The sequence below is a fragment of the Coregonus clupeaformis genome, chromosome 40 (assembly GCF_020615455.1).
Source record: "Coregonus clupeaformis isolate EN_2021a chromosome 40, ASM2061545v1, whole genome shotgun sequence".
Taxonomy (NCBI): domain Eukaryota; kingdom Metazoa; phylum Chordata; class Actinopteri; order Salmoniformes; family Salmonidae; genus Coregonus; species Coregonus clupeaformis.
Genome location: NC_059231.1, coordinates 11,375,359 through 11,385,044, shown reverse-complemented (window position 1 = coordinate 11,385,044; position 9,686 = coordinate 11,375,359).

The window sequence follows — 9,686 nt, the reverse complement described above, 5'->3', positions numbered from 1 at the left end:
ATTGGATGATAAATAGCCTAGCTATGGCAGCTAATAATACTAAAGCGTGAGTCGGCTTGGTTGGTCTCTCCCTCCCTCCTCACCGCTCCTGCTCCCAGTTTCTCCTCCCTCCTCCCTGCTCCTAGTTTCTCCTCCCTCCTCACTGCTCCCTGCTCCCAGTTTCTACTCCCTCCTCACTGCTCCCTGCTCCCAGTTTCTCCTCCCTCCTCACCGCTCCCTGCTCCCAGTTTCTCCTCCCTCCTCACTGCTCCCTGCTCCCAGTTTCTCCTCCCTCCTCCCTGCTCCCAGTTTCTCCTCCCTCCTCACTGCTCCCTGCTCCCAGTTTCTCCTCCCTCCTCACTGCTCCCTGCTCCCAGTTTCTCCTCCCTCCTCACTGCTCCCTGCTCCCAGTTTCTCCTCCCTCCTCACCGCTCCCTGCTCCCAGTTTCTCCTCCCTCCTCACCGCTCCCTGCTCCCAGTTTCTCCTCCCTCCTCACTGCTCCCTGCTCCCAGTTTCTCCTCCTCCTCACTGCTCCCTGCTCCCAGTTTCTCCTCCCCTCCTCACCGCTCCCTGCTCCCAGTTTCTCCTCCCTCCTCACTGCTCCCTGCTCCCAGTTTCTCCTCCCCTCCTCCCTGCTCCCAGTTTCTCCTCCCTCCTCCTGCTCCCCTGCTCCCAGTTTCTCCTCCTCCTCACTGCTCCCTGCTCCCAGTTTCTCCTCCCTCCTCCCTCCTCTCCCAGTTTCTCCTCCCTCCTCCCTGCTCCCAGTTTCTCCTCCCTCTCACCGCTCCCTGCTCCCAGTTTCTCCCTCCCTCCCTCACTGCTCCCAGTTTCTCCTCCCTCCTCACTGCTCCCAGTTTCTCCTCCCTCCTCCCTGCTCCCAGTTTCTCCTCCCTCCTCACTGCTCCCTGCTCCCAGTTTCTCCTCCCTCCTCACTGCTCCCTGCTCCCAGTTTCTCCTCCCTCCTCACCGCTCCCAGTTTCTCCTCCCTCCTCCCTGCTCCCAGTTTCTCCTCCCTCCCTCCTGCCCCTGCTCCCAGTTTCTCCTCCCTCCTCACCGCTCCCTGCTCCCAGTTTCTCCTCCTCCTCACTGCTCCCTGCTCCCAGTTTCTCCTCCCTCCTCCCTGCTCCCAGTTTCTCCTCCTCCTCACTGCTCCCTGCTCCCAGTTTCTCCTCCCTCCTCACTGCTCCCTGCTCCCAGTTTCTCCTCCCTCCTCACCGCTCCCTGCTCCCAGTTTCTCCTCCCTCCTCACTGCTCCCTGCTCCCAGTTTCTCCTCCCTCCTCCCTGCTCCCAGTTTCTCCTCCCTCCTCACCGCTCCCTGCTCCCAGTTTCTCCTCCCTCCTCACTGCCTCCCACTCCCCGTTTCACTCGCTCACAGTACAGCCCCTCCCACCTGCTAGAGCAGCACCTCAACCGCTCTCTCCCTCCTCTCACACTTTATCATCTCCGGTTGATGAAGTAGCTGAAAAAATGACTTTTCTGCTGCTTCCAACACTCAGATCGGACCGGGTCTGGATTCGACCAGCTCTATATGGAACGGGTTTAGTTGTCCTCGGGTCTGTTTGGAATGGGTCTCTATTAAAAAATTGTATTTATGCATATCGGGTCCGTGTGGGAAAGTCCCAGGTCCATTTCGGAACTGGTCCAACTTTTTGGACCTGTGCAGAGCTCAAGTTCTACCAGGGTAGCAGGTAGCTTAGTGGTTAAGAGCGTTGTGCCAGTAACCGAAAGGTCACTGGTTCTAATCCCCGAGCCGACTAGGTGAAAAATCTGTTGATGTGCCCTTGAGCAAGGCACTTAACCCTAATTGCTCCTGTAAGTCGCTCTGGAAAAGAGCGTCTGCTAAATGACGTAAATGTAAGTTGACAGGGAATCTCAGTAAGACAAAAATAATGGTGTTCCAAACAAAAAGGTCCAGTTGCCAGGACTAAAAATACAAATTCCATATAGTGGAGTTGTGGACTCGAGTGACATGACTTGGACTTGAGTCTGATTCCAGTAACAAATTTGATGACTTGAGAGTCGACTTGGACTTGGAGCCTTAAGACTCGGGACTTGAGAGTGATGACTTGAAATGATCTGGCCAGGTGTTTGTAATGTTTTGTCACTCATTTTGTTACTAGGTGGATTGATTACTCTACACACAGCCAGAGACAAAAAACGCAGCATCGCTCTTGCAAAAAAAAAACAAGCAACAGATTGGCTTGTGAAAACACACACTCGACACTCTGATTGGATCAGAAAACGTTCAATCAACACAGGTCGGGTGCGCTAGCAAACAGATTGATGATTTGCTTCACAGCTATAGGATTGGTGCAGCGCAAACGTCAAATTGTAGGGACAGGATTGCCATAATAAATAAATATTCAAGAATATTAACTGTTTACTTTGTAAGCTCACCAGCAATGGGGCATCAATTACTAGCATACTGCTCTTTTAGTATGTAACAATTGCTTGAAATTGATAATTTATTTATGAAGGTTGCATTTCATAATTTATTTTTAGTAATTTAGCAGACGCTCTTATCCAGAGCGACTTACAGGAGCAATTAGGGTTAAGTGCCTTGCTCAAGGGCACATCGACAGATTTTTCACCTAGTCGGCTCGGGGATTAGAACCAGCGACTGGCACAACGCTCTTAACCACTAAGCTCCCTGCCGTCCCATCATCATTTCATCATTCCATCCCTGTACAGTTCATTGCAACACGTAGAGATTTCTGTTTCACGTTTGATAGGCATAAGATACAGTACATTACATTTGTTAACCTACTCAGAGTGGGCGCGATGTTTATACTGAACATGAACGTTGGCAAGACTCACGAGGTAAAAGTTCTGTTTGTTTAATTTCACCATTAGATCAACCAAGACCTGTAAATAAATCTACACTCTGAGCACGTCAACCTGCCTTGCCTTCTGCTGATTTCATGCCCTTATGAATGCTACAAGTTCCCCTATTTAACAATTACATAAGCTAATCAAAATGTGTTGTCTTCGAAATAATGAAAATGGGTATCCCCCATGAATAGACAAAGATTTTTAGTTGAACAAGACATTTTGGTTATTGCCGAAGCTAGTCGGCAAGCTTTGGTTATTTGAATCGGCTGTGAAGTGCTAGGGTGAAAACCAAAATGTGCACCCAGGGGGGTTTGGGAAACGCAAAATAACTATACAGTGGCTTGCGAAAGTATTCACCCCCCTTGGCATTTTTCCTATTTTGTTGCCTTACAACCTAGAATTAAAATATATTTTTTTTGGGGGGGGGCTTTGTATCATTTGATTTACACAACATGCCTACCACTTTGAAGATGCAACATTTTTTTTGTTGTTGTAAAAAACAAAAATGAAATAAGACAAAAAATAAGAACACTTGAGCGTGAATAACTATTTCACTTCAACAATTGGGCTATTTTATGTATGTCCATTACATGAAATCCAAATAAAATCCATTTAAATTACAGGTTGTAATGCAACAAAATAGGAAACACGCCAAGGGGAATGAATACTGGATGGTGGTAGTGGATGGTGGTAGTGGATGGTGGTAGTGGATGGTGGTAGTGGATGGTGGTAGTGGTAGTGGATGGTGGTAGTGATGGAGGTAGTAGATGGTAGTAGTAGATAGTGGTAGTAGATGGTGTAGTAGATAGTAGTAGTAGATGGTAGTAGTAGATGGTGGTAGTAGATAGATAGTAGTAGATGGTAGTAGTAGATGGTAGTAGTAGATGGTAGTAGTAGATGAGTAGTAGTAGATGGTAGTGTAGATAGAAGTAGTAGATAGTAGTAGTAGATAGTGGTAGTAGATGGTAGTAGTAGATGGTAGTAGTAGATAGTAGTAGTAGATAGTAGTAGTAGATAGAAGTAGTAGATGGTATGTAAATAGATGGAAGTAGTAGATGGTGTGTAAAGTAGATGGTGTAGTAGATAGTGGTAGTGGATGGTAGTAGTAGATGGTAGTAGTAGATGATGGTGTAGATAGATGGGTAGTAGATAGGTAGTAGTAGTGGGATGTAGTAGATGGAGGTAGTGTGTGATGGTAGTAGTAGATGGATGGTGTAGTAGATAGATGAGTAGTAGATAGTAGTAGTAGATAGTAGTAGTAGTGGATGGTAGTAGTAGATAGTGTAGTAGATAGTAGTAGTAGATGAGTAGTAGTAGATGGTAGTAGTAGATAGTAGTATAGATAGTAGTAGTAGATAGTAGTGATGAGTTGGTAGATAGTAGTAGTAGATGGTGTAGTAGATGGTGTAGATAGATAGTGTAGTAGATAGAGTGTAGTAGATAGATAGTAGTGATAGTAGATGTAGTAGTAGATGGTAGTAGTAGATAGTGTAAGTGGATGGGTAGTAGATGTAGTAGTAGTAGATAGTAGTAGTAGATGGAGTAGTAGTGATAGTAGTAGTAGATGAAATAGTAGTAGTAGATAGTAGTAGTAGATGTAGTAGTAGATGAAGTAGTGGATAGTAGTAGTAGATAGTAGTAGTAGATAGTAGTAGTAGATGGGTAGTAGTAGATAGATAGTGTAGTAGATGAGTAGTAGTAGATAGTAGTAGTAGATGAGTAGTGGATAGTAGTAGTAGATAGTGTGGATGAGTGTAGATAGTAGTAGTAGATGGTAGTAGTAGATGGTAGTAGTAGATGGTAGTAGTAGATAGTAGTAGTGGATGGTAGTAGATAGTGGTAGTGGATGGTAGTAGTAGATAGTAGTAGTAGATGGTAGTAGTAATAGATGGTAGTAGATGGTAGTAGTAGATGAGTAGTAGTAGATGAGTAGTAGTAGATGGTAGTAGTAGATAGTGTGGTAGTAGTAGATAGTGTAGTGGATGGTAGTAGTAGATAGTAGTAGTAGATGAGTAGTAGTAGATAGATAGTAGTAGATGGTAGTAGTAGATAGTAAGTAGTAGATAGTAGTAGTAGATGGTAGTAGTGGATAGTAAGTAGTAGATGAGTAGTAGTAGATAGATAGTGTAGTAGATGAGTAGTAGTAGTGGTAGTAGATAGTAGTAGATAGTAGTAGTAGATGAGTAGTAGATGGTAGTAGTAGATGAAGTATGTGGTAGTAGTAGATAGTAGTAGTAGATGGTAGTAGTAGATAGTGTAGTAGATGGTAGTAGTAGATGGTAGTAGTAGATAGTAGTAGTAGATAGAAGTAGTAGATAGTAGTAGTAGATAGTAGTAGTAGATGGTAGTAGTAGATAGTAGTAGTAGATGAGTAGTAGTAGATGGTAGTAGTAGATGAAGTAGTAGATGGTAGTAGTAGATGGTAGTAGTAGATAGTAGTAGTAGATAGTAGTAGTAGATGAGTAATGAGATGGTAGTAGTGATGGTAGTAGATGGTAGTAGTAGATAGTAGTAGTAGATGAGTAAAGTAGTAGATGAGTGTAGATGGGTAGTAGATAGTAGTAGTAGATGAGTAGTAGATGGTAGTAGTAGATGGTAGTAGTAGATGGAAGTAGTAGATAGTAGATAGTAAGTAGTAGATGAGTAGTAGTAGATAGTAGTAGTAGATGAGTGTAGTAGATAGTAGTAGTAGATGAAGAGTAGTAGATAGTAGTAGTAGATGAAGTAGTAGATAGTAGTAGTAGATAGTAGTAGTAGATAGTAGTAGTAGATAGTAGTAGTAGATGGTAGTAGTAGATGAGTAGTAGATGGTAGTAGTAGATAGTAGTAGTAGATGAGTAGTAGTAGATGGTAGTAGTAGATGGTAGTAGATGTAGTAGTAGATGAGTAGTAGATAGTAGTAGTAGATAGTAGTAGTAGATAGTAGTAGTAGATGAAGTAAGTGAATGGTAGTAGTAGAGTAAGTAGTAGATGGTAGTAGTAGATAGTAGTAGTAGATGGTAGTAGTAGATGGTAGTAGTAGATGGAGGTAGTAGATGAGTGGTAGTAGATAGATAGTAGTAGTAGATGGTAGTAGATAGATAGTGTAGTAGATAGAGTAGTAGATGGTAGTAGTAGATAGAGTAGTAGATGGTAGTAGTAGATAGTAGTAGTAGATGGTAGTAGTAGATAGTAGTAGTAGATAGTAGTAGTAGATAGTAGTAGTAGATGAGTAGTAGATGGAGGTAGATAGGTAGTAATGGTAGTAGTAGATAGTAGTAGTAGATAGTAGTAGTAGATAGTAGTAGTAGATGGTAGTAATATAAGTAGATGGTAGTAGTAGATAGTAGTAGTAGATGAAGTAGTAGATAGATAGTAGATGAAATGGTAGTAGTAGATAGTAGTAGTAGATAGTAGTAGTAAATGAGTAGTATGTGTAGATGAAGTAGTAGTAGATAGTAGTAGTAGATAGTAGTAGTAGATAGTAGTAGTAGATGAAGTAGTAATGATAGTAGTAGTAGATAGTAGTAGTAGATAGTAGTAGTAGATAGTAGTAGTAGATAGTAGTAGTAGATGGTAGTAGTAGATGGTAGTAGTAGATGAGTAGTAGATAGTAGTAGTAGATGTGTAGTAGATAGTAGTAGTAGATGAAGTAGTAGATGGTAGTAGTAGATAGTAGTGTAGATAGTAGTAGTAGATGGTAGTAGTAGATAGTAGTAGTAGATAGTAGATGATAGTAGTAATGAGATAGTAGTAGTAGATGGTAGTAGTAAATGAAAGTAGTAGATAGTAGTAGTAGATAGTGTGAGTAGTAGTAGATGGTAGTAGTAGATAGTAGTAGATAGATAGTAGTAGTAGATGGAAGTAGTAGATAGTAGTAGTAGATGAGTAGTGTAAGTAGATAGTAGTAGTAGATAGTAGTAGTAGATAGTAGTAATGAATAGTAGTAGTGATAGTAGTAGTAGATAGTGTAGTAGATAGATAGTAGTAGTAGATGAAGTAGTAGATAGTAGTAGTAGATGAAGTAGTAGATAGATGGTAGTAGTAGATAGTAGTAGTAGATAGTAGTAGTAGATGAAGTAGTAGTAGATAGTAGTAGTAGATAGATGAAGTAGTAGATAGTAGTAGTAGATGGAAAGTAGTAGATAGTAGTAGATAGATAAGTAGTAGATAGTAGTAGTAGATAGTAGTAGTAGATGAAGTAGTAGATAGTAGATAGTAGTAGTAGATAGTAGTAGTAGATAGTAGTAGTAATAGTGTATGGATAGTAGTAGTAGATAGTAGTAGTAGATAGTAGTAGATAGTAGTAGTAGATGAAGTGTGTAGATAGATAGTAGTAGATAGTAGTAGTAGATAGTAGTAGTAGATAGTAGTAGTGAATGGTAGTAGTAGATAGTAGTAATAGATGAAGTAGTAGATAGTAGTAGTAGATAGTAGTAGTAGTAGATGTAGTAGTAGATGGTAGTAGTAGATAGATAGTAGTGATAGTAGATAGTAGTAGTAGATAGTAGTAGTAGATAGTAGTAGATGAGATAGTAGTAGTAGATAGTAGTAGTAGATAGAAGTAGTAGATAGAAGTAGTAGATAGTAGTAGTAGATAGTAGTAGATAGTAGTAGTAGATAGTAGTAGATGGTAGTGTAGATAGTAGTAATGAATGAAGTAGTAGATAGTAGTAGTAGATGGAAGTAGTAGATAGTAGTAGTAGATGGTAGTAGTAGATGGTAGTAGTAGATAGTAGTAGTAGATGGTAGTAGTAAATGGTAGTAGTAGATGAAGTAGTAGATAGTAGTAGTGGTAGTAGTAGATAGTAGTGTAGATAGATAGTAGTAGTAGATGGTAGTAGTAGATAGTAGTAGTAGATAGTAGTATGAATGTAGTAGTAGATAGTAGTAGTAGTAGTGTAGTAGATAGTAGTAGTAGATAGTAGTAGTAGATAGTAGTAGTAGATAGTAGTAGTGATAGTAGTAGTAGATAGTAGTAGTGAATAGATAGTAGTAGTAGATGAGTAGTAGTAGATAGTGTAGTAGATAGTAGTAGTAGATAGTAATGATGATAGTAGTAGTAGATAGGTAGTAGTAGTAGATAGTAGTAGTAGATGAGTAGTAGTAGATAGATAGTAGTAGATAGATAAGTAGTAGATAGTAGTAGTAGATAGTAATAGATAGTAAGTAGATGGTAGTAGTAGATAGTAGTGTAGATGGTAGTAGTAGATAGTAGTAGTAGATGGTAGTAGTAGATAGTAGTAGTAGATAGTAGTAGTAGATGAGTAGTAGTAGATAGTAGTAGTAGATAGTAGTAGTAGATAGTAGTAGTAGATAGTAGTAGTAGATAGTAGTAGTAGATGAGTAGTAGTAGATAGTAGTAGTGATGGTAGTAGTAGATAGTAGTAGTAGATAGTAGTAGTAGATAGTAGTAGTAGATGGTAGTAGTAGATAGTAGTAGTAGATAGTAGTAGTAATGGTAGTAGTAGATAGTAGTAGTAGATAGTAGTAAGTAGATAGTAGTAGTAGATGTAGTAGTAGATGGTAGTAGTAGATGAAGTAGTAGATAGTAGTAGTAGATAAGTAGTAGATAGTAGTAGTAGATAGTAGTAGTAGATGAAGTAGTAGATAGTAGTAGTAGATGAGTAGTAGTAGATAGTAGTAGTAGATGGTAGTAGTAGATAGTAGTAGTAGATGGTAGTAGTAGATGGAGTAGTAGATAAGTAGATAGTAGTAGTAGATAGTAGTAGTAAATGAAGTAAGTAGATGTAGTAGTAGATAGTAAGTAGTAGATAGTAGTAGTAGATAGTAGTAATGAATGGAGTAGTAGATAGTAGTAGTAGATAGTGTAAGTAGATAGTAGTAGTAGATAGTAGTAGTAGATAGTAGTAGTAGATAGTAGTAATAGATAGTAGTAGTAGATGGTAGTAGTAGATAGTAGTGAAAGTAGATAGAGTGTAGATAGATAGTAGTGTGATGAAGTAGTAGATGTAGTAGTAGATAGTAGTAGTAGATAGATGAAGTAGTAGATGGTAGTAGTAGATGAGTAGTAGATAGATAGTAGTAGTAGATGGTAGTAGTAAATGGAAGTAGTAGATAGTAGTAATAGATAGTAGTAGTAGATAGTAGTAGTAGATAGTAGTAGTAGATAGTGTAGTAGATAGAGTAGTAGATAGTAGTAGTAGATAGTAGTAGATAAGTAGTAGATAGTAAGTAGTAGATGAAGTAGTAGATAGTAGTAGTAGATAGTAGTAGTAGAATAGTAGTAGTAGATGAAGTAGTAGATAGTAGTAGTAGATAGTAGTAGTAGATAGTAGTAGTAGATAAGTAGTAGTAGATAGTAGTAGATAGTAGTAATAGATAAGTAGTAGATAGTAGTAGTAGATGAAGTAGTAGTAGATAGTAGTAGTAGATAGTAGTAGTAGATAGTAGTAGTAGATAGTAGTAGTAGATAGAGAAGTAGTAGATAGTAGTAGTAGATGAAGTAGTAGATAGATAGTAGTAGTAGATAGTAGTAGTAGATGGTAGTAGTAGATAGAGTAGTAGATGAAGTAGTAGTAGATGGTAGTAGTAGATAGTAGTAGTAGATGAAAGTAGTAGTAGATAGTAGTAGTAGATAGTAGTAGTAGATGAAGTAGTAGATGGTAGTAGTAGATGAAGTAGTAGATAGTAGTAATGATAGTAGTAGTAGATAGTGTAGTAGATAGTAGTAGTAGATAGATAGTAGTAGATAGTAGTAGTAGATGAGTAGTAGATAGTAGTAGTAGATAGTAGTAGATAGATAGTAGTATGAATGGTAGTAGTAGATAGTAAGTAGATAGATAGTAGTAGTAGATGGTAGTAGTAGATAGTGTAGTAGATAGTAGTAGTAGATGAGTAGTAGTAGATAGTAGTAGTAGATAGTAGTAGATG